General features: G+C 35.6%; 1 long non-coding RNA gene across 1 annotated transcript; it reads right to left on the bottom strand.

The window, feature by feature from the left end:
- Positions 1–12,610: 12,610 nt before the first annotated feature.
- On the bottom strand, positions 12,611–12,875 carry LOC120177166. The gene is made up of 2 exons (XR_005521385.1): positions 12,843–12,875; positions 12,611–12,702 (listed from the first exon to the last, which is right to left on the bottom strand). It is a non-coding gene; the product is annotated as an uncharacterized LOC120177166 (long non-coding RNA).
- Positions 12,876–25,495: the final 12,620 nt, after the last annotated feature.

Raw genomic sequence — 25,495 nt, 5'->3', positions numbered from 1 at the left:
TATTATTTTTTAAATAGTTATTATATTTTATATTAATATAATTATAAAAATATTATTTTTTTATTAAATAATATTTATATTTATATAATTTATTTAAATTTATTAATTAATTATTTTTTGTGCTAATTATTTTTTTTGTCTACAGTTATAATGGAAAGTGAAATGTTGCTGCGATTGGATGCTGACCATATCTCCAGACATTTTAGCGATATGGTAATATTTTTTTATAATTAATGTTAATATTTATTGTTATGTTTAATTTAAATTTATTATGAATTTATATTAATTTTAATTTTTTATAATGCATATTATTTAAGATATTGATCGTATTTTAGAGACATTTATTAAAAATCCACGTATACTGACACCGGAACGTATTTTGTCATTTTTGGCTTCTGCCTGGTTCGGATATATTGCAATAATTATTGGCGGTTGCAAACTCAAACCTGTCCTAATTTCTGCATTGATTGAGAGGTGGAGGCCCGAGACACACACTTTTCACCTTCCATGTGGAGAGGCTACAATTATATTAGAGGATGTCTCTATGCATTTGGGGCTTCCCGTCGACAAAAATATGATGTGTGGTATGGCGGATGGTGATTGGCAGTCAATGTGCATTGATTATCTTGGAGCTGCTCCGCCAGAGTTTAATGGAGGTAGAATAGCTTTATCTTGGTTGAAAGCTGATTTTGAGGTTTTAAATGAAAATGCTTCAGAGGATCAAGCAAAGGCATGTGCTCGGGCATATATTCTACGAATAATTGGAGGAATATTGATGCCCGACAAATCTCGCAACCAGGTGCATTGTATGTGGTTGTGGCATCTGATCGATTTTGATGAAGCTGGAAGATATAGTTGGGGCGCTGCAGTTTTGGCATTTCTCTTTAGAGAAATGTGTCGGGCGACGAATTATAAGAAAACTGCTATCGGTGGATGTCTCTTGCTTCTGCAATCATGGGCGTGGTTCCGCATGCCTTTCTTATGCCCGATCGTGAATGAACCATACGTATTCCCCTTATTGTTGAGGTAATTATCGAACTAAATTTTGATTTAAATATTTTTAATTAAATAGGGTGATATTTAGTTTATATTATATTTCATAGGTGGTCGATGAAAAGAAAGAACCATAGAAGTATACCTACTGGGTTAGAGGAAATTCGTCTACTTATTGATACAAAAGCTGGGTATGAGGTATGTTTTTACACCTGTTTAAATATTAATATTTTAATTTAAAATGCTAGATATAATTAGAATATTTTATTTATTTGAATTGTATATTTATATTTCAGTTTCAATGAATACCTTATGCGAGCGATGAAGTGAAGGCTTGCATCCCACCCCACCTTGGTGGGTCATTAGAGGTTTGGATATCGGTTATACCTCTTATATGTTATGCTATTATTGAGTGGCATCCAGTTGACCGTGTGCTCCGTCAGTATGGTTGTACGCAATATATTCCTGGAGCACCTAGGAATTTAGACGACGTGCATAACATAGATAGACGAGGAAAGAAATATGTTAACTGGGTGGTGAGACACAAAGATTGGATTACGCTTTGGGAGAACCAGTATGCACAGTTGGCCCCTAAACAATATTACGCTGAAACTGGTCATATGGTTACGGATAACTATATGGAATGGTTTAATGAAAATGGGAAGCCGTTTCTACTTTCGGCGGAAGCACGAGGGGTTAGCATTCCTAGGTGCCGAGAAAGACGTCAACCGTCTCAATATCATCGTCCCCCGACGCATGGACGGAGAGAAGGTGATACCGGTTCTACATCAGTCCCACCACAACATCCTTATCCACCGATGCCACAATGGTACATGCCCATCCCTCCACTTCAGATGCCATCTCCTCAGGGGTATATGTCAAGCCCACTAGTTCATATGTCATCTCCGCAGGGTTATATTCCTAGCCCGCTAGGTTACATGCCTAGCCCGTAGGGTTTTATACCATATGGAGGTGCATATACGGCTATGTTTAATGATCCAGCATATGGTTCATATGCATCTTATTTGGCTGGTGGTGCTTCTCCTCAGACACCTCAATATCCATCTGGATCACAGACATCGATGCCAATGTTTCCACAGTTTTCACAGTTCTTGGGGAGCGGTGGGATGGTTACTAGCACTCCTCCAGGGTTGTTATTTTATACAGGCCCTTCAGCCTCTTCAGCGTCATCTACGCCAAATGAAGAAAATGCCGATGATGATGATAGTGAAGATGAGGAGACTGAAGAACAAGTTCCACGAAGAAATCCTCCGCGAAATAGACAACCACCGCCATGTGGAACTCATTCGAGAAGACGACATCGGTGATCCAGTTGTATTTTAATGTTATTTAAATAGTTATATTTCAGAAATTTATGTAATTTGGTTATGTTATTTAAATGTTTCATGGTTGTTATTGCCAATATTTTTAATGTTATTTTTATTCAAATTTAACATTAAATGTTTAATAAATGTTTTTAAAATACAAATTATAGTATTTGAAATTTAAAATTAAAATACAAATAATATTATTCGAAATTTAAATTTAAAATATAAATTATAGTATTCAAAATTTAACATTAAATTCAAGTTAATATTCCAATTGTATTCGAAATTAAAAGTTATATTTCAATTATAGTTCACATTACTTAAATTGAAATTAAATTTATCCATACATATGATTTTATCATTAACATATATATTAAAACGTATACATTAAAATCAACTTATCACTTCACATTTATTCGTAAAAACATGTTGATGCTCATTCCATACAATTTCAATGTCACAATAAACTTATCACTTCACATTTATTCAATTTATCCATAACATTTTATCTAATTTATTCAAATTTCACATAACGTTTTAATTTAAGTTATGAACTTAAATTTATCTATATGTATAATTTTATCCTTAACTTGCTGAACTTCCAAAAGAAATTAAATTTTGGTTATAATTTACCTGATTTCACCATCCATCTATAGTTCCCCAGGAACGCACTTTAAAGTCCCCTAAGGAATAATAGGTATTGACATGAATAGTTCCCGGGGACATAAGTGACATAATAGGGCAATGATAACATATTCTCTGACAAAATAATGAAAGGCGCGCCCCCGGGAACGCGCCTTCACGGTCCCCTAAGGAATAATATGTATTGACATGAATAGTTCATGGGGGACATAACTGACATAATAGGGTAATGATAACATATTCTCTGACAAAATAATGGAAGGCGCCTTCACGGTCCCCTAAGGAATAATAGGTATTACACGAATAGTTCCCGGGGGACATAAGTGACATAATAGGAAAATGATAACATATTCTCTGACAAAATAATGGAAGGCGCCCCCCTGGGAACGTGCCTTCACGGTCCCCTAAGGAATAATATGTATTGACATGAATAGTTCCTGGGGGACATAAGTGACATAATAGGGCAATGATAATATATTCTCTGACAAAATAATGGAAGGCGCGCCCCCGGGAACACGCCTTCACGGTCCCCTAAGGAATAATAGGTATTGACACGAATAGTTCCCGGGGGACATAAGTGACATAATAGGGCAATGATAACATATTATCTGACAAAATAATAGAAGGCGCGCCCCCGGGAACGCGCCTTCACGGTCCCCTAAGGAATAATATGTATTGACATGAATAGTTCCCGGGGGACATAAGTGACATAATAGGGCAATGATAACATATTCTCTGATAAAATAATGGAAGGCGCGCCCCCGGTAACGCACCTTCACGTGAATAGTACCCCGGATATAGACACTATTATATGCAACGTATTATAAACTTTCAAAACAAACTTCAGTTCACAAGCTTTGAAATTCTCAAACTCTAAATTTCTTAAAAATCTCAATCCTCTATTCTCTGAAAATGAGTCGTCTTTCTGTTGTTGTTTTGTATGATGGAGAAATTAAACAAGCTAAAGAGGGGGTTATTTTTGAGTCAGATCATTATATCCCCTTAACCTTGAAGAGAAACATCACTCTTGAGGAGTTAATCACAAAAAATTCGTTAAAGATTCGTGTAGCAGGCCGAAGAAGACTATCTTCACTTCAGTACAGATTTCCTACTGAACTTTTTTCGCTCACGTATACATCATTTTAGCTTTCAAACGATGATGATGTTTCTATGATGGTTGATGCTCATATGGGAAGTTCACAATCTCTTATTGAAATGTATGCCACTTTTATTGAGGTTCGTGCTTCTTGCGGTCTCCCATATTCCTCTCACTTTGGCATTGTATATCAAGCTGATCAAGTTGATAGCCCGACACAACTAATCTGTAATGATTTCACATCATTAATGGCCGATCCAACACCAGATGCCATACCATCAAGTTCAGTAGGAAGGCATTCATCTGCAGCTGCTTATGATCTCAACCCACGTGGTTTCACCAATAATCCATATGGCAACATCTCTTATACTTCAAGGGGTAAACATTCATCTGCCAATGTTTTCGACTTACATATGGAAATGCCGATGAGACGACAGTCTATTCACATCCCACATGATACAATGGCCTCATGTTCAAGGGGAGGACACACAAGCAGGAACTTATTTGACCTCAACATTGGATTATCGGAGGAACCATCATCTCCACCAGAAGAACCTCTTCGAGAGCCAGGTGCAGATGGTACTGAAATGGGATTATTCGTTGAACCTAACTCATCACAGTTTAACGTACATTCTGATGATGACGAGGATGACGTTCCGATAAATACAACACCAACCGAACTTCCTACACATATGTATGGGCCAGATTATGATGCAATGTATGAGCCTGAATTTTCGGATCTTCCTGATGTTGGCAACTATGGACTTCAATTAATAGTTAATGACGGTGATTTACATATTGGAATGGAGTTCGCATCGAAGGAGGAAGCAATGATGGCAATAAAGAGTTACAATATTCGTAACTCAGTTCAGTCCCGAGTTGATCGATCTAACACAGAGAAATATGTCTGCTACTGCGTCCAACGTGACAACGGATGTCAATGGATGGTTCGTGTATCAAAGAGGAAGAGGAAGAATAACTTATGGGAACTAACCAGATACAACGGTCCTCATACGTGTTGTGCAAGAGGTATAAACCAGGATCATCTCAACTTGGACTCCAATATTATTTGCCAAGCAATCATGCCCATTGTGAAGTAAAGCTCTCATATAGTTGTTGCAGTGTTGATTTCTGCTATACAGTCACAATATGGGTACACCGTCTCATATAAAAAGCTTGGTTGGAAAAATAGAATGCCATTTGCAAACTTCATGGAGAATGGGATTCATCTTACAACGAGCTGCCCAGTTGGTTTCATGTTGTGCAAAGACTCAATCCAGGGATAATTGTTGAGTTTCAAACTCAACATCATTACGTGAATGATCGAGTGGTTTGTGATCGCTGCCAATTCTACCTTGTCTTTTGGACTTACCCTCAGTGTATTAATGCAGTCAAGTACTGTAAACCAGTTGTCCAAATTGATGGTACTTTCTTGTATGGGAAATACAAGCAAGTTTTATTATTGGTTGTGGTCCAAGATGGAAATCGCAATATTCTTCCCGCTACGTTTGCCCTCGTTCAAGGAGAAGACACTGAGTCTTGGGCTTTTTTCCTTAAAAATTTACGTTTACATATTGTCACCAGGGAACGAGTATGCATTATTTCAGACCGAGGAGCCGGGATAAAAGCAACAATGGACTATTTGGGTACAATGTATAGACCTCCACATGTTCAACATCGTTATTGTGTCCTTCATATTGCTGCAAACTATTACGGAAAATACAAGAAGAACGATGAACGTTAATTAGTCGTGCGGATGAGTATGTTACTTTTCCTCATTTTTTCTATCATTTTCGTATTACTTATTTATACTTCATATTAACTATTACATATTCCTAATGGCTTAGGTTACGAACTATTACCTCAAAGGTTTGAGTCAATTCTACAAGAGTTGTTTGACAAAAATAAGAAGGGGTGCGAGTACATTATGGACATCAGCAAAGAAATGTGGACAAATGCGTATGACGGGGGGTATCGCTATGGTCATATGACAACAAACTTGGCTGAAGCAATAAATTCAACCTTAAAGGGGGCGCGTCATTTACCAGTCACGGCATTGGTCAAAACGACTTATTTTTGTTTAGGTCAACTCTTTGCAAAGCTCGGTGGACAAGTTCTTACTTGGATTCAAAACGGTCATATTTACCACCCAAGACTAGTAGCTGATTTACAGAAAAAAGTGGCTGCATCAAATGGGATGTTGGTTTCAAATTTTTCTTGCACCCGTGAATTGTTTCGTGTAACCGAAATGCCACGTCCGTTGCAAGGGATTGAAGCTAACTATTTCAGAGTTAATCTACATGAGAGGTGGTGCGATTGTGGTTTCTTTCAAGCACTCAAATATCCATGCTCTCATGTCATTGCAGCTTGCTCACATTCTCATTTGGATTACAAAAATTGTTTGATCCCGTATACCAACTTTCACAAGTATTCAAGGTATATAATTTGAGTTTCCGCCCATACGAAACAAAAGAGACCCAGATGAGATTCAAACTTGGCTTACAATTGTACCAGATCCATTGCCATTGAGGGACTCAGGTTGTCCAAAACTACTAGAATACATTGTGATATGGATATTCGGGAGAATTCAACAGAACAAAAACGATGTGGGCATTGTAGAAACATCGGACACAATAGAAAAAAAATGTCCAACTCTATTATTATCACATAACCGTTAACCCTTATGTAACATAATATTCTATTTAAATGAATGTTTTTGTTTCTAATATTTAAATGTAATTGCATTTTCTATAATTTCTCAATGTATAATAATAATAACAGATTAAATGTGTAATTATACTAATTTTATAAACTTATGCATCAATATTTTGGTTAAATAATAATAACAGATGACTAGACTGATATTATTTAAATAATTAAGTGATAAAATTAATAGATCGATAATCAAAATAAAAAATAATAATATAACCATACGTGTAATATAATAATTTATACATTTTTCATATAACTACAATAAAATAAAAACCAGTTTTCATCTGTTGTTCTATCCGATTAATGTGGATAATACACTCCACCTTTAACACACATTAAAAAAATACATTCGATAATTATTAAATTATAACTGAAACAATTTACATAATATATTACTAATTTATAATAACAATAAAAATAAAATTTTTATTATTTAAAAAATACCACGTGGCAACTGAATCAGCAAAACCAGGTAAAGCGCATCCCCGGGGATGCACCTTTCATACGTAGCATCCAACTCAGCGTAAAACCATGTAAAGCGCGTCCCCGGGGATGTGCCTTTCACCACTCAGTCGAAAGGGTGCCACTTCGGGAAATATAAACCAAACGGTGCTAAAAAGATAGATATTCGGTTAAAGGGTGTCAGTTTGGTCAAATCGCCATATCTACAAGCTTTGCCGATCTACAAATAAACCTCATAACCCTGGTCCTAACACCAGGGCTAAAGGTCAGTATATAAGTTACTTTGTAAGTTTGTATGGCTGACGATGGTTCTCTCTCGAAATGTCTCTCTTTGAGCTTACTTCACTATTTATCGTTTTATTCATCTCAACAACCATCAACTGGTAATCTGCATTTCCCATTACCAACTACTTTTCGAAATTTTAATTAGAAACTGTTGAGTTTGTAATCAGTTTTTTCTGTTAATAGTTTGTTACAAGTAGTTTTTAGTTAGTTAGACAGTTAGATTGAAAGGTTATATATATGTGTAAACAGATTGTGAATATTGAATGAAAATGAAAGTTATTTTTTCCTACTGTTCTCATATTACACTTTAACATGGTATCAGGCTAACCCAATTTCACTAGGCCTTTCTTCCTTCTCGGGCCTGCTCTTGCTTAATTTCTTTCCTCCTTACTAAAGCATATTACATTTCTTCACCGCCGCATCTGTCACGATGCCACCCACAACAACCCCGATGACCGAATCAACGCTTCTCGATTTTAATCACCCACTGTATCTCCATCCCTCGGATACTCCGGGAACGATTTTGATCTTGCATCAGTTGTGTGGACCAGATAACTACACCGTCTGGAGCCGCTCAATGCGAATCGCACTTCTCGCCAAAAATAAATTAGGGTTCATCGATGGAGGTTGTTACCGCGATGATTTCCAGTCCTCTCTTCAAGCACAATGGGACAGATGCAATGCCCTTGTGTTGTCATGGCTCATCAATTCCGTGAGGAAGGATTTGTCTGCTGGAATTGTTTTTACCTCCAGCACAGCGTTCGTTTGGGCCGATCTTAAGGAGCGATTTGACAATATCGATGGTTCTCGGATATTGTTTCTTCATCATGAGATTACCACGATGGTCCAAGGCGAGCTCTCCATTTTTGCGTATTTCTCGCGGTTGAAGCTTCTGTGGGACGAGTATGATACACTGGTACATTACTCAAGTTGACTTGTGAAAATGCTCAGTCCAGTTCACAATATGTTTCTCAACAGAGGTTGTTCCAGTTTCTCATGGGGCTGAATGACTCGTACACTGCCATTCGAAGTCAATTGCTGTTGATGCAGCCTTTACCTTCAGTCAACAACGCCTATTCCATGATAAGTCAGGAGGAATCTCATCGCCTTCAATTGTCCGGTGTCGTCCCTCTCGTGGACTCTACCTCACTGTACTCCAATGCTTCTGGCAACCGTCGACGGTTTACTGGCATCTGTGATCACTGTAAAGTGAAGGGCCATAAAAAGGAGAATTGTTATCGCCTTATTGGCTTTCATCCTGACTTTAAATTCAACAAGAAGAAGGGTTCTCAAGCTGCTATGGTGACTCCCTCTAATCGTGAGATATTCAATCTAGCTCCACCAGTTTTCACAAATACACAGTATCAGCAGCTTCTGGAACTTCTAAATCGATCTTCAGCTCAAAGTTCCAGTCCAGATTCCTCTTTGAATCTGGAAAGTACCTTATGTTCTCTTACTTACAATTCAATTGAATGGATTTTGGATTCTGGAGCAACTGACCATATTTTATCAGACTTAAAATGCATGCTCGATCCTATGCCCTGTACATCCACGCCTAAATTTGTTCAGTTGCCTACTGGAAAATCTTTTGTTGTCACACATATAGGCTCTGTTAGACTCCCAAATGGTCTTCGATTATCAAATGTTCTTCATGTGCCTCACTTTACTCATAATCTCGTTTCTGTTTCAAAACTGGCTCATGAGTTAAACTGTGCTGTTTTGTTCTATCATGACCTTTGCATATTGCAGGATCTTTGCAATGGCATGATGAGGGTGATTGGTAAAGAATATAGAGGTCTATACATGCTCAGGTTTCCATCAAATTCTGTTTTTTCTGTTTATGCCTTAGAACATTCATTTGATGCATGTACACCTTTTATTAGTTCTGAAACTTTTCTCAATACTTGTAAATCAGTTGATGTAAATAAAACAAGCCTTTGGCATGCTCGTTTAGGACATGTTCCAGCTTCTCAACTAAAAAAATTGCCTATGTTTCATAATGAGAATTTGCATCATGAATTTGTTCAAAATTGTTCTATCTGTCATTTAGCTAGACAATCTAGGCTTCCATTTCCAGTTAGCAATTCCTGAACCACTACTCCCTTTACATTGATTCATATTGATCTGTGGGGCCTTATCAAATCTCTACTCATGCTGGTCAACGTTTTTTTCTTAACCATTGTAGATGACTACACTAGGATGTCTTGGGTGTACTTATTGAGGCTTAAGAATGATGTTGTTTCCTGTCTTCGAACCTTTATCTTAATGGTTCAGAATCAGTTTTCTGTCTCAGTTAAAATTATTCGTAGTGATAATGGCCGTGAATTTTTTAACTTTGTGTGTTCTCCCTTGTTTGCATCATTGGGAATTATCCATCAAAGTACTTGTGTACGCACTCCTCAAAAGAATGGGGTTGCAGAACGTAAACATAGGCATCTTTTAGAAGTTGCTCGGGCTCTTCGTTTTTAGTCACGAGTCCCTTTTAAATTCTGGGGAGAATATGTGTTAGTTGTTTGCTATATTATCAATAGGTTGCCTTCTTCAGTCCTATCTTGGAAAACCCCTTTTGAATTACTGTACCATAAACCTCATTCTTATGAACATTTTAAAGTGTTTGGGTGTCTCTATTTTGCAATAAATCTTACACCTCATGATAAGTTTGATGCTCGAGCCTTTGCTTATGTCTTTTTGGGATATTCTCCAACCCAAAAAGGTTATTTACTGTTTAATCTCGACTCTAAAAAACTATTCATTAGTAGGGATGTTAAGTTTCATGAAAATCAGTTTCCTTTTCATCAATCTTCTTCTTTTTATAATTCTGATCCAACATTCTTCCCATCTACTACCCTTATTCATGATGATGATTTCTTGGTTTTAAATACTCTATGTCCTCAACATTCTAGCTCCCTTCATAATAATCTAACTGAGTTGAATACTACTAATGATGAACACACTTCTCAAAATTCAGTTCAGTCTTCTACTTCAATAAGTGCACATGTTCCTTCTAGGAAGTCCTCTAGAGTATCAAAGCCTCCTACTTGGTTAAATAATTTTGTCTGCTCTTGTCAATCCTCTTCTTCAAATTTCAGTTCTCTTTCTTATTGTCACTTACCACTTCATACTCAAGTGTTCTTGTCTTCCATCTCTCAAATTTCTGAGCCTCAATCTTATTCTGAGGCTGTTCAAGATCCACTTTGGGTTCAAGCTATGAAAGAAGAAATACATGCATTGGAGTCTAATAGAACTTGGTCCCTTGTTCCATTACCACCAGTAAAAGTTCCTATTGGATGTAAGTGGTTTATAGAGTTAAGTATAAAGCATCAGGTGAGGTTGAGAGATATAAAGCTCGCTTGGTTGCTAAAGGCTATAATCAACATGAGGGAATTGATTTTTTTGACACATTTTCTCCTGTGGTAAAAATGGTTACTATTCGAACCATTCTTGCACTTGCTTCTATTTTTCATTGGCCATTATTGCAAATGGATGTATTCAATGCTTTTCTACAAGGAGATCTTTATGAGGAAGTCTATATGTAACTACCTGAGGGTTTTTGCAGTCAGGGGGAGATGATTGTATGTAGACTGCAAAAATCATTGTATGGTCTCAAGCAAGCTTCCAGGCAGTGGAATCTGAAATTAACAGAGGCATTGGTCTCAACTGGTTATGTTCAAAGCAAGTGTGACTACTCATTGTTCATCAAGAGATATCAAAGTAAAATGGCCTTGCTATTAGTATATGTTGATGATTTGGTAATCACATGTGATAGTAGTGAATTGATTGTTGAATTGAAGCAAATGTTGAATATCCATTTTAAGATGAAGGATTTAGGGGAGTTAAAATATTTCTTAGGAATTGAGGTATTGAGGTCAAAAGAAGGCATACTTTTGAATCAAATGAAGTATGCACTCCAGTTAATCAAAGATACAGGTTTGAAGGAAGCAAAGCCTGCTATTACTCCTCTGGAGGAGAATCTGAAGTTGACTACTTTAAATTATGATAAGATTGTGCAGTAGGATAATGAAGATGAACATAGTCTAGTTGAAAAGTCAGTTTATCAAATACTTATTGGGAGGCTAATTTACTTGACATATACAAGACCTGTTATTACATATGCAGTGAATCTTCTTAGTCAATTCATGCAGCAACCTAAGAGGTCTCATATGGAGGCAGCTTTAAGAGTAGTTAAATATGTCAAGAAGGAACCAGGACAGGGAATTTTGTTGAAATCTTCTTCGATTTGTCAACTTTCAGCCTATTGTGATTCAGATTGGGGATCATGTCCAATGACAAGAAAATATATGATAGGTTTTTGCATTAAGATTGGTGATTCATTGGTTTCGTGGAAATCAAAGAAACAAAATGTTGTAGCAAGGTTTTCGGCAGAAGCAAAATATAGAGCTATGGCAGTGGTCACTTCTGAGCTGGTGTGGTTGCAAGGTTTGCTTGCAAAACTTAGTATAAAGGGTCTGGAGCCTGTAAAACTTCACTGTGACAACAGAGTTGCACTTCAAATAGAAGCTAATCCAGCGTATCATGAAAGGACAAAGCACATTGAAATTGATTGCCATTTTGTGAGAGAAAAAATACATGAAGGGATGATTCAAACAGAACATGTGTCAACACATGAACAGCTTGCAGATATCATGACCAAGGCTTTGGGAAGTCAGCAGCATAGTTATTTGTTATCCAAATTAGGGGTTGAAAATGTTTTTCAACATCCAACTTGAGGGGGAGTGTTGAGTTTGTAATCAGTTTTTTCTGTTAATAGTTTGTTACAAGTAGTTTTTAGTTAGTTAGACAGTTAGATTGAAAGGTTATATATATGTGTAAACAGATTGTGAATATTGAATGAAAATGAAAGTTATTTTTTCCTACTGTTCTCATATTACACTTTAACAGAAACAAATGCATCTATAAGTAGGAACACTTCACCAAATTCAAAACCATCACAAAAAGCAAATCAAAGCCAGATTAGTTCAGGTTCAATGAAATTTCCAACTTTCAATCAAGATAAGAACTATATATATGTACATAGCAACTATCCATTTGGATTCCAATTGAAACAAACCCAAATTTGAGTGTGAAAACTTACAATGGTAGGAATGGTGAGTTCTGAATTGGATAGAGAAAGTGTCAGGTTGGCACTTGAATTGTGGCAATAAACAAGACATCCACTCATTCCTGCTAGCAAAAAGAGAAAAAAGAAATATCAAATTTTGTGTTTCTTCTTCAACAGTCCTTTATATGGTTCTTTTGGAGAAAATAGGGTCATCGTTTAATTATCTCCAGGCAGTGCCAAATAATGAAAAAATATGAAGACTTACTGGCTCTCCTTTCGTTCTATAAGGTTAAGTGCTTGACATTCTAAACTTTGAAGAACAATAATTCCAGAGCTGGTAGAGCAAAAGAAAGAAGAAGAATAATATTTTTTTAAGATAAAAGGAATAAAAGAAAGAGACTTTGAAGAAACGGTAATGGCTGTAATGTGATAAAGAAGAGGACAAGGGGAAGCAGAGTTACCTGCCTGAGGTTGAGAGAGAGAAACAGACAGAGACCTTTTTCTTTTTTTTATTACTAGGAGTCATAGTTAAAAATTAGGTCAAATTTTTGAATAAGTAATTACAATATTCATACATTATGAATTTAGTCCCTAAACTAAAATATATTAAGTCAGATTCGATTATTAGTCGTCTTCTAAAAAAATACTATTATGCATAAATTGTATATTTAATTCATATTTTCTAATTTAATCATTTTGATCAATTTATCTATAATTTTGATATCTATTGTTTTCATTATAAAGTTTATATTTTGTTTAAAAGATCATTGTCTTCCCTTTAAGTATCATTAAAATGAGAGGTTAGTGATTGTTTGCATGTATATATGTCTGATCATATGTACATGTTATAGATATAATTTGATATTCATTGAAGCGTATATGCATACATGGATTTCTTACAGGTATGGATAAGGAGTGTTAATAAAGCAGTTATACTCTTTGAAAATTTTAAATTTTCATATATTTTCATTGTATTTTTATTGATAATTAATTTTCAACTTTTAAAATTTTATAATTTTACCTTCTAAAATAGTATAAGATTGCCTCTAACATAATTCTTTTTGAGTATGTCTCTATTTGTGTATAAATCTTTCTTGAAAAAAGAAAGCATCCATTTAAGCATACATTCATATGCATATGTATTATGGGCATGGTCATAGAAAATTAAAACGTGGGAAATTTAAGCTTGTTAAGCACACGGTATGTATGGCATGTAACCCCCACAGACCGATAAGGGTAACCAGATCCGATCCGGGGTATCACATTTGGGTCACCGGAGTGACCCACTGTAAAAATTGCGGAAAATTTAAAATTTTATTGAAACGTGTAACTTATAAAATGATTTATCAGTATACAAAAAATAAAACAGATTTTTAGAATCAAATATTAAAACAAAATACAATTACATACCCCCTAATCACATGTACCATACTCTGCAACAGTGCCGGAAGAACTCCCTTACTGAAGTCGATAGATGCACTGGTACAATTCTTTTAACATGAAAAAGTGAGTAATAGAGTGAGCTTTGGAAAGCTCAGTAATACAAAACTACCAGATGATGTGAACAACGTGCATATACAGATAAACATATTTTCCTTATTGGTTCAGATATTTACAGATCTTTATGTTAAGTTGAGGTTCAATGATATCGCATGTAGTAACAAATAATATTCATTTCAGATGGAAATATTTCGAATGTCTAGGTTCATGAGATCATAACAGGTTTTCTAGTGTGTTCCCGTAAAATCATGTACCTTTTTCAGATTTTTTAAAACATATATATATATACCTCCATCCGTCAAGTCCAAAATGTGTAGGTTCCCCAAAACCATACACCCACCGACAAGTCCAGTATGGCCCTGAGCACACAGCCGAGGAGCCGGTAAGTAAGGTCCTAAGCACACAGCCGAGGAACCTCTAGGTATACTTCCTCCAACATTACCCCCCAAAAAAAACATGTTCCGTCCGTAAACGAACATATCAAAAATCAAAACATAATCCAGGTTAAGTATCATATCAAAATCCAGGTCAAGTATTCGATCAGAATCCAAGTCAAGTATCAGATTAGAATCCATGTCAGATATCATATCAGAATCCATGTCAAGTATCAGATCAGAAATCAAATTGAAAAACAGGTAAAATATTCATGTGAGTAGGGAACACACCAGAATTTACAGATAGTATTCAAAGATATTGGATAATCTTAATAAGTAGAGGAACACAGATCTTTAGTATACCGATAGAATATCGAAATTCAGAATAACTATTGAAAGAGTTCAATAACTGACAGAATAATCAGTTATTCAGAATGTGACTTGAGTTGATAAGAAAGAAATGAAGGTTCAGGACATTTACATTCTATGTCGATTGATCGGATTATCGGACAACTCTTAGATGAATAGTTCCCAGAACTAATGCTTGTCGATTGGTCAATTCATTGTCATTACAGGGTATTTACATTTTCATACCACAAATTCTAGTCCATATATAATCCTCGGAATCATCGCTGAATAAATCTTCCAATGTCTTTATTTCATGTTCACGCTTTCACTATATCATGAAATGCTGACGTGCTTGATTTGTAGTTCAAGATCCATAAGAACATTACATCATGTATGTTCATTAACGTTTCCAGACTCATCCAAATCACTACTTAATCCTTAGTCCTTGAGGTTACATATTTCATTTAGCATTCAAGTCCATTTTAGATACTTCGGGGCTTTTCAAGGTAATTCAGACGTTTCTGAATTTCGGATACATATTGTACTTCCGTTTAATTCAATTGGTCTTCGTGGTTGATTTTTCTAACAAATATCAAATTCTTACTGTTGGATGCGATCTAGAGTTGAGCTTAGTTGAATACTTCCAAAATTATCATCGAGCCAAACTTAAGAATACAAACACGCATTCAAGTGACATCTATGTTTTTCAGGTATTGATATAACACTAGCATTGGTTTCTCAGCTTAATATGTGATCTGTAACTTTTAAGAGCAGTACCACATCCATGTTTATTTGGATTCCTTAATTAACCCAAGATATTTCCTTAGTATAGGCCATAAGGGTATTTTGGTCATTTTGGTGTTCAGTTTATTCCAATCATTACAGAGCTCAAGGATATCCAATCATTTTTGAGCTTGGTGATATTCTTGGGTTATTTCCATTACAGGGGTATTTTTGGTCATTTTACAGATTCAGTGCACTTTAATCCTTTCCTTCCGTATGATCTTACTATTAATTCCAATCTTATCATTTATTTTAGTCATTTCGAACAATTCAGACAACAAAACACCCCCGACAAATTGTTCTTCAGGTATTTACTCATAACTCGGATATTTTCGGGTCAAGTGCCTTCTCAGATTTTACAAACGGAATATCGGGAATTTTCCTGCACTAAGTCAGGATCTTACAATTAAATCCGTACTTAATCGAGTTAAGTACGAATCTTCTAAGTATTTTCTCATTCAGAGTCAACTCAGACTATTCTACCTCTTAAGGGCATTTCCGTAATTTCTTAACCAAATAATTTCGATATTAGCTCTTAACGAAACTAATATAATTTAGAGATCCTATGATTAATTGCTTTCTTGAACACTCTCTGATCTTGAAACGGTTCTCTTAACAAACTTCTAATATCCTTCACAAACTCTCCTAGGATTAAAACCGGTTATCCATAATTTCCAAATAAAACTAACATTTCTTATGCATATCAATATTTTTATCAAATCAATATGTCTGTAAAATCCTCTTATCTAACTTCCATATTCAAATCTTATCTTTTTATAACATAAGGGTATTTTCGTAATTTTACCCTACCGGAGTATTCTCATAATTTCTCATCCAAGTACCTTTAATATTTAACCTTTGATGAAATAAATTATAAGATGCAGATACAGGGCTGATTTCTTTATCACTAATCTTAAACTTGTAATTTAATCTAACAATTCCTCAATCTCTTATATTAGTCATTCGATCCGTAATTAGTTACAGAATTTCTACCACATCATATTGAGTGTATAAATTATTCAACTCCACCAAAGTGACCAACATTATCTTGTTCATGCATTTATCAATATAAACATGTTTCATAAAGCATAAAGAGGTAGTAAAGTATTACCTCGATTTCGGTGCAATACTGATCGACCATAAAAGTTCCATTCGAACGCCTTTGATCTTCAATTCAATTTCCAATAATTCCTCAGATACATATCAACATAAATTATATTAGAAACGAAGCTTAATTGCGATAAACGGATCGAATCGGTGATAAATCAGTGAAAAACAACTTATTGGGTTTGAATTTGGCAAAACGGACTTCGGAATCGGATTCAGGACGTCGAAAGCATAAAATATGACTTTCTGAAAATTTGGAATTTTTGGTTAAAATCAATGTCAACGGGTTTGACTACCAATATCGAGGCATTCAGGTCTGAATTTCGAAAAATGGACAGCGAAATCAGATTTGGAACGTCGAAAAATGTCAGGATAGGTATACTCGGTCAAAGTCAAAGGTTGTTTAATGCCCGGTCAAAGCCGGTCAAAGTTTTGGTCAACATCGGTCAACGCCGGTCAATGGTCAACGGGTCGGGTTGGGTCAACAGGTTGGGTCGGGTTATGACTGGTCAAATCGGTCAAAACAGGAGCAAAACCGGTCAAATCGGTCATTTTTTTTCTTCCCCATGTGCAGTGGCACCGCGTGGGGGCGCGTGAACAGTGCCCTGATATCGAAAAATTCCTAAAGATTATTTTAAGCGATTTCGAGATACTTACAAAGCTCGGTTCAAATTTTTGAATGGCGGAGAGCTCGATTTGAACGAATCAGAAACTTTGACTGTTTTACCTCCTCACGCGCCACCGTTGACGGAGACCAAGGATGACATCGACGGACTCAGAACGATGCAAGGAACACGATGGTGCGGGAGGTGTCGTAAACGGATGCTCGGATCGTCGTGAATCGACGAAAAACCGATTGAAATTGAGTTATTACCGACGATACTTCCGACTGAAATTAACGACGAACGGCGATGATTCACGACGAAAGGTTTGAGGGGTTTTGTTCCTCGCTCGACAATGAACACGATGGTGGTTTTGGCTTGTCGATCGGAGGTCGGACGGCGTGTAGATCGGAGTTGAAAGGAGGGTTGTTGGAGAATGGAAAACTGAAAAAATGATAACCTGCGCACGGGGAGGGTGTTTATAATTCAAGTCATAATAAAAATGGGTAAACCATGAGTTTAGTCACTGAACTTCATGCACTTCTTAAAACGGTCTGCCAATTTTGAAATTTTATAATTTAATCCACCGATTCTTTCAAAATACCAATTAAATCCACCACTTTATAATTTCTTAAAATTTAGCCCCTAAATTGGGGTGTTACAATTCTTCCCTCCTTAAAAGAATTTCGTCCTCGAAATTCACTCATGTCACATAATTGCATAAATAAAACTTTCATCAGTTCTCTCATATCTTTAAGTAGCTTTTACAAAAGTACGGATCCTCCACTAATCCTTAACCAGCTGAGCATACATTCTTATCATAACTTTTTCTCATTTCAATAAGAGAATCCGAACAAAAATTTCCTTGAGTAATCAATTCAGTCTTTGTCTATAAGAATAGGCTCATAAAGCAGCAGCATATCCCAATTTCATTTATAGAGTCAAGTCAGAATTTTTCAGATGAATAACTCTCATATGGCTAGTGAGGTACTTTATAATGTTTAGACAGATGTTACTGGTATTCCTTTTTGTACAAGTATAGCCTTAACGGATAGAAACTTCGATTTACTCGTTACAGATAGGGACTCAGCCCTGAAGTTCCGGCTCAGAGAGGTACGATTGCAGCCTAGGGACATGTACTGATCAGACATATTGTAACATTCGACCAACCGGTCTAACTTAAAAATTTTGACTCAAACCATAGCTCTGATACCACTAAATATAACCCCCACAGACCAATAAGAGTAACCAGATCTGATCTGGGGTGTCACATTTGGGCCACCAGAGTGACCCACTGTAAAAATAGCAGAAAATTTAAAATTTTATTGAAACGTGTAACTTATAAAATGATTTATCAGTATACAAAAAATAAAATAGATTTTCAGAATCAAATATTAAAACAAAATACAATTACATGCCCCCTAATCACATGTACCATACTCTGCAACAACGCCGGAAGAACTCCCTTACTGAAGTCGATAGATGCACTGGTACAATTCTTTTAACCTGAAAAGGTGAGTAATAGAGTGAGCTTTGGAAAACTCAGTAATACAGAACTACCAAATGATGCTGAAGAACGTGCAGATACAGATAAACATATTTTCCTTATTGGTTCAGATATTAACAGATCTTTATGCTGAGTTGAGGTCCATTGATATCGCATGTAGTAACAAATAGTATTCATTTCAGATGGAAATATTTCGAATGTCTAGGTTCAGGAGATCAGAACAGGTTTTCTAGTGTGTTCCCGTAAAATCATGTAACTTTTTTAGATCTTTTTAAAACATATATATATATACCCCCATCCGTCAAGTCCAAAATGTGTAGGTTCCCCAAAACCATACACCCACCGACAAGTCCAGTATGGCCCTGAGCACACAGCCGAGGAGCCGGTAAGTAAGGTTCTGAGCACACAGCCGAGGAACCTCCAGGTATACTTCCTCCAACATTACCCCCCAAATAAAACATGTTCCGTCCGTAAACGAACATATCAAAAATCAAAACATAATCCAAGTCAAGTATCATATCAAAATCCAGGTCAAGTATTCGATCAGAATCCAAGTCAAGTATCATATCAGAATCCATGTCAGATACCATATCAGAATCCATGTCAAGTATCAGATCAGAAATCAAATTGAAAATCAGGTAAAATATTCATGTGAGTAGGGAGCACACCAGAATCAGGTAAAATATTCATGTGAGTAGGGAGCACACCAGAATTTACAGATAGTATTCAAAGATATTGGATAATCTTAATAAGTAGAGGAACACGGATCTTCAATATACCGATATAATATTGAAATTCAGAATCAATATTGAAAGAGTTCAATAACTGACAGAATCATCAGTTATTCAGAATGTGACTTGAGCTGATAAGAAAGAAATAAAGGTTCAGGAAATTTATATTCTATGTCGATTGATCGGATTATCGGACAGCTCTTAGATGAATAGTTCCCAGAACTAATGCTTGTCGATTGGTCAATTCATTATCATTATAGGGTATTTACATTTTCATACCACAAATTCTAGTCCATATATAATCCTCAGAATCATCGCTGAATAAATCTTTCAATGTCTTTATTTCATGTTCACGCTTAAACTATATCATGAAATGCTGACGTGCTTGATTTGTAGTTCAAGATCCATAAGAACATTACATCATATATGTTCATTAACGTTTCCAGACTCATCCAAATCACTACTTAATCGTCCTTGAGGTTACTTAGTTCATTTAGCATTCAAGTCTATTTTAGATACTTCGGGGTTTTCCAAGGTAATTCAAACGTTTCTGAATTTCGGATACATACAAATATCAAATTCTTACTGTTGAATGCGATTTAGAGTTGAGCTTAGCTGAATACTTCCAAAATTATCATCGAGCCAAACTTAAGAATATAAACACGCATTCAAGTGACATCTATGTCGTTCAGGTATTGATATAACACTAGCATTGGTTTCTCGGCTTAATATGTGATTTGTAACTTTTAAGAGCAGTACCACATCCATGTTTATTTGGATTCCTTAATTAACCCAAGACATTTCCTTAGTATAGGCCATAAGGGTATTTTGGTCATTTTGGTGTTCAGTTTATTCTAATCATTACAGAGCTCAAGGATATCCAATCATTTCTGAGCTTGGTGATATTCTTGGGTTATTTCCATTACATGGGTATTTTTGGTCATTTTACTAATTCAGAGCACTTTAATCCTTTCATTCAGTCTGATCTTACTATTATTTCGAATCTGACAATAAAACACCCCCGACAAATTGTTATTCAGGTATTTACTCATAACTCAGATATTTCCGGGTCAAGTTCCTTCTCAGATTTTACAAACGGAATATCAGGAATTTTCCTGCACTAAGTCAGGATCTTAATAATTAAATCCGTACTTAATCGAGTTAAGTATGAATCCTCTAAGTATTTTCTCATTCAGAGTCAACTCAGACTATTCTACCTCTTAAGGGCATTTCCGTAATTTCTTAACCAAATAATTTCGATATTAGCTCTTAACGAAAATAATATAATTTAGAGATCCTATGATTAATTGCTTTCTTGAACACTCTCTGATCTTGAAACGGTTCTCTTAACAAACTTCTAATATCCTTCACAAACTCTCCTAGGATTAAAACTGATTATCCATAATTTCCAAATAAAACTAACATTTCTTATGCACATCAATATTTTTATCAAATCAATATGTCTGTAAAATCCTCTTATCTAACTTCCATATTCAAATCTTGTCTTTTTATAACATAAGGGTATTTTTGTAATTTTACCCTACCGGAGTATTCTCATAATTTCTCATCCAAGTACCTTTAACATTTAACATTTGATGAAATAAATTATAAGTTACAGATACAGGGCTGATTTCTTTATCACTAATCACAAACAAGTAATTTAATCTAACAGTTCCTCAATCTCTTATATTAGTCATTCGATCCGTAATTAGTTATAGAATTTCTACCACTTCATATCGAGTGTATAAATTATTCAACTCCACCAAAGTGACCAATATTATCTTGTTCATGTATTTATCAATATAAACATGTTCCATAAAGCATAAAGAGGTAGTAAAGTATTATCTCAATTTTCATGCAATTCTGATCGACCATAAAAACTCCATTCAAACGCCTTTGATCTTCAATTCAACTTCCAATAATTCCTCAGATACATATCAACATAAATTATATCAGAAACATAGCTTAATTGCGATAAACAGATCGAATTAGTGATAAATCAGTGAAAAACAGCTTACCGGGTTCGAATTTGGCGAAACGGACATCGGATTCAGGACGTCGAAAGCATAAAATATGACTTTCCAAAAATTTGGAATTTTGGTTAAAATCAATGTCAACGGGTTTGACTACCAATATCGAGGCCTTCGGGTCTGAATTTCGAAAAAACAGACTACGGAATCTGATTTAGAACGTCGAAAAATGCCAGGATAGGTATACTCGGTCAAAGTCAAAGGTTGTTTAATGCCCGGTCAAAGGCGATCAAAGTTTTGGTCAACAGTGGTCAACGCCGGTCAATGGTCAAAGGGTCAGGTCGGGTCGGGTTATAACCGATCAAAACAGGAGCAAAATCGGTCAAAGCGGTCATTTTTTTCTTCCCAATGCGCAGTGGCGACGCGTGGGGGCGCGTGAATAGTGCCCTGATATCGGAAAATTCTCGGAAAAATTCCTAAAAATTATTTTAAGCGATTTCGAGATACTTACAAAGGTCGGTTCAAAATTTTGAACGGCAGAGAGCTCGATTTTAACGAATCGAAAACTTTGACCGCTTCACCTCCTCACTCGCTGCCGTCGACGAAGACCAAGGATGACATCGACGGACTCGAAACGATGCAAGGAACACGATGGTGCGGGAGGTGTCGTAAACGGATGCTCAGATCGTCGTGAATCGACAAAAAACTGATTGAAATTGTGTTATTACCGACGATACTTCCGACTGAAATTAACGACGAACGACGACGATTCACGACGAAAGGTTTGAGGGGTTTTGTTCCTCGCTCAACAACGAACACGATGGTGGTTTCGGCTCGTCGATCAGAGGTGTGACGGCGGGTAGATCGGAGTTGAAATGAGGGTTGTTGGAGAAGGGAAAACTGAAAAAATGAGAACCTGCGCACGGGGAGGGGGTTTATAATTCAACTCATAATAAAATGGGTAAACTATGAGTTTAGTCACTGAACAAAATGATTTATCAGTATACAAAAAATAAAACAGATTTTCAGAATCAAATATTAAAACAAAATACAATTACATGCCCCCTAATCACATGTACCATACTCTGCAACAACGCCGGAAGAACTCCCTTACTGAAGTCGATAGATGCACTGGTACAATTCTTTTAACCTGAAAAGGTGAGTAATAGAGTGAGCTTTGGAAAACTCAGTAATACAGAACTACCAAATGATGCTGAAGAACGTGCAGATACAGATAAACATATTTTCCTTATTGGTTCAGATATTAACAGATCTTTATGCTGAGTTGAGGTCCATTGATATCGCATGTAGTAACAAATAGTATTCATTTCAGATGGAAATATTTCGAATGTCTAGGTTCAGGAGATCAGAACAGGTTTTCTAGTGTGTTCCCGTAAAATCATGTAACTTTTTTAGATCTTTTTAAAACATATATATATATACCCCCATCCGTCAAGTCCAAAATGTGTAGGTTCCCCAAAACCATACACCCACCGACAAGTCCAGTATGGCCCTGAGCACACAGCCGAGGAGCCGGTAAGTAAGGTTCTGAGCACACAGCCGAGGAACCTCCAGGTATACTTCCTCCAACATTACCCCCCAAATAAAACATGTTCCGTCCGTAAACGAACATATCAAAAATCAAAACATAATCCAAGTCAAGTATCATATCAAAATCCAGGTCAAGTATTCGATCAGAATCCAAGTCAAGTATCATATCAGAATCCATGTCAGATATCATATCAGAATCCATGTCAAGTATCAGATCAGAAATCAAATTGAAAATCAGGTAAAATATTCATGTGAGTAGGGAGCACACCAGAATCAGGTAAAATATTCATGTGAGTAGGGAGCACACCAGAATTTACAGATAGTATTCAAAGATATTGGATAATCTTAATAAGTAGAGGAACACGGATCTTCAATATACCGATATAATATTGAAATTCAGAATCAATATTGAAAGAGTTCAATAACTGACAGAATCATCAGTTATTCAGAATGTGACTTGAGCTGATAAGAAAGAAATAAAGGTTCAGGAAATTTATATTCTATGTCGATTGATCGGATTATCGGACAGCTCTTAGATGAATAGTTCCCAGAACTAATGCTTGTCGATTGGTCAATTCATTATCATTATAGGGTATTTACATTTTCATACCACAAATTCTAGTCCATATATAATCCTCAGAATCATCGCTGAATAAATCTTTCAATGTCTTTATTTCATGTTCACGCTTAAACTATATCATGAAATGCTGACGTGCTTGATTTGTAGTTCAAGATCCATAAGAACATTACATCATATATGTTCATTAACGTTTCCAGACTCATCCAAATCACTACTTAATCGTCCTTGAGGTTACTTAGTTCATTTAGCATTCAAGTCTATTTTAGATACTTCGGGGTTTTCCAAGGTAATTCAAACGTTTCTGAATTTCGGATACATACAAATATCAAATTCTTACTGTTGAATGCGATTTAGAGTTGAGCTTAGCTGAATACTTCCAAAATTATCATCGAGCCAAACTTAAGAATATAAACACGCATTCAAGTGACATCTATGTCGTTCAGGTATTGATATAACACTAGCATTGGTTTCTCGGCTTAATATGTGATTTGTAACTTTTAAGAGCAGTACCACATCCATGTTTATTTGGATTCCTTAATTAACCCAAGACATTTCCTTAGTATAGGCCATAAGGGTATTTTGGTCATTTTGGTGTTCAGTTTATTCTAATCATTACAGAGCTCAAGGATATCCAATCATTTCTGAGCTTGGTGATATTCTTGGGTTATTTCCATTACATGGGTATTTTTGGTCATTTTACTAATTCAGAGCACTTTAATCCTTTCATTCAGTCTGATCTTACTATTATTTCGAATCTGACAATAAAACACCCCCGACAAATTGTTATTCAGGTATTTACTCATAACTCAGATATTTCCGGGTCAAGTTCCTTCTCAGATTTTACAAACGGAATATCAGGAATTTTCCTGCACTAAGTCAGGATCTTAATAATTAAATCCGTACTTAATCGAGTTAAGTATGAATCCTCTAAGTATTTTCTCATTCAGAGTCAACTCAGACTATTCTACCTCTTAAGGGCATTTCCGTAATTTCTTAACCAAATAATTTCGATATTAGCTCTTAACGAAAATAATATAATTTAGAGATCCTATGATTAATTGCTTTCTTGAACACTCTCTGATCTTGAAACGGTTCTCTTAACAAACTTCTAATATCCTTCACAAACTCTCCTAGGATTAAAACTGATTATCCATAATTTCCAAATAAAACTAACATTTCTTATGCACATCAATATTTTTATCAAATCAATATGTCTGTAAAATCCTCTTATCTAACTTCCATATTCAAATCTTGTCTTTTTATAACATAAGGGTATTTTTGTAATTTTACCCTACCGGAGTATTCTCATAATTTCTCATCCAAGTACCTTTAACATTTAACATTTGATGAAATAAATTATAAGTTACAGATACAGGGCTGATTTCTTTATCACTAATCACAAACAAGTAATTTAATCTAACAGTTCCTCAATCTCTTATATTAGTCATTCGATCCGTAATTAGTTATAGAATTTCTACCACTCATATCGAGTGTATAAATTATTCAACTCCACCAAAGTGACCAATATTATCTTGTTCATGTATTTATCAATATAAACATGTTCCATAAAGCATAAAGAGGTAGTAAAGTATTATCTCAATTTTCATGCAATTCTGATCGACCATAAAAACTCCATTCAAACGCCTTTGATCTTCAATTCAACTTCCAATAATTCCTCAGATACATATCAACATAAATTATATCAGAAACATAGCTTAATTGCGATAAACAGATCGAATTAGTGATAAATCAGTGAAAAACAGCTTACCGGGTTCGAATTTGGCGAAACGGACATCGGATTCAGGACGTCGAAAGCATAAAATATGACTTTCCAAAAATTTGGAATTTTGGTTAAAATCAATGTC

Source organism: Hibiscus syriacus, unplaced genomic scaffold, assembly GCF_006381635.1.
Source record: "Hibiscus syriacus cultivar Baekdansim isolate YM2019G1 unplaced genomic scaffold, ASM638163v2 tig00112285_pilon, whole genome shotgun sequence".
Classification (NCBI taxonomy): Eukaryota; Viridiplantae; Streptophyta; class Magnoliopsida; order Malvales; family Malvaceae; genus Hibiscus; species Hibiscus syriacus.
Note: the sequence above shows the minus strand (reverse complement) of the source record. Positions and strands in the feature narration are given on the sequence as shown.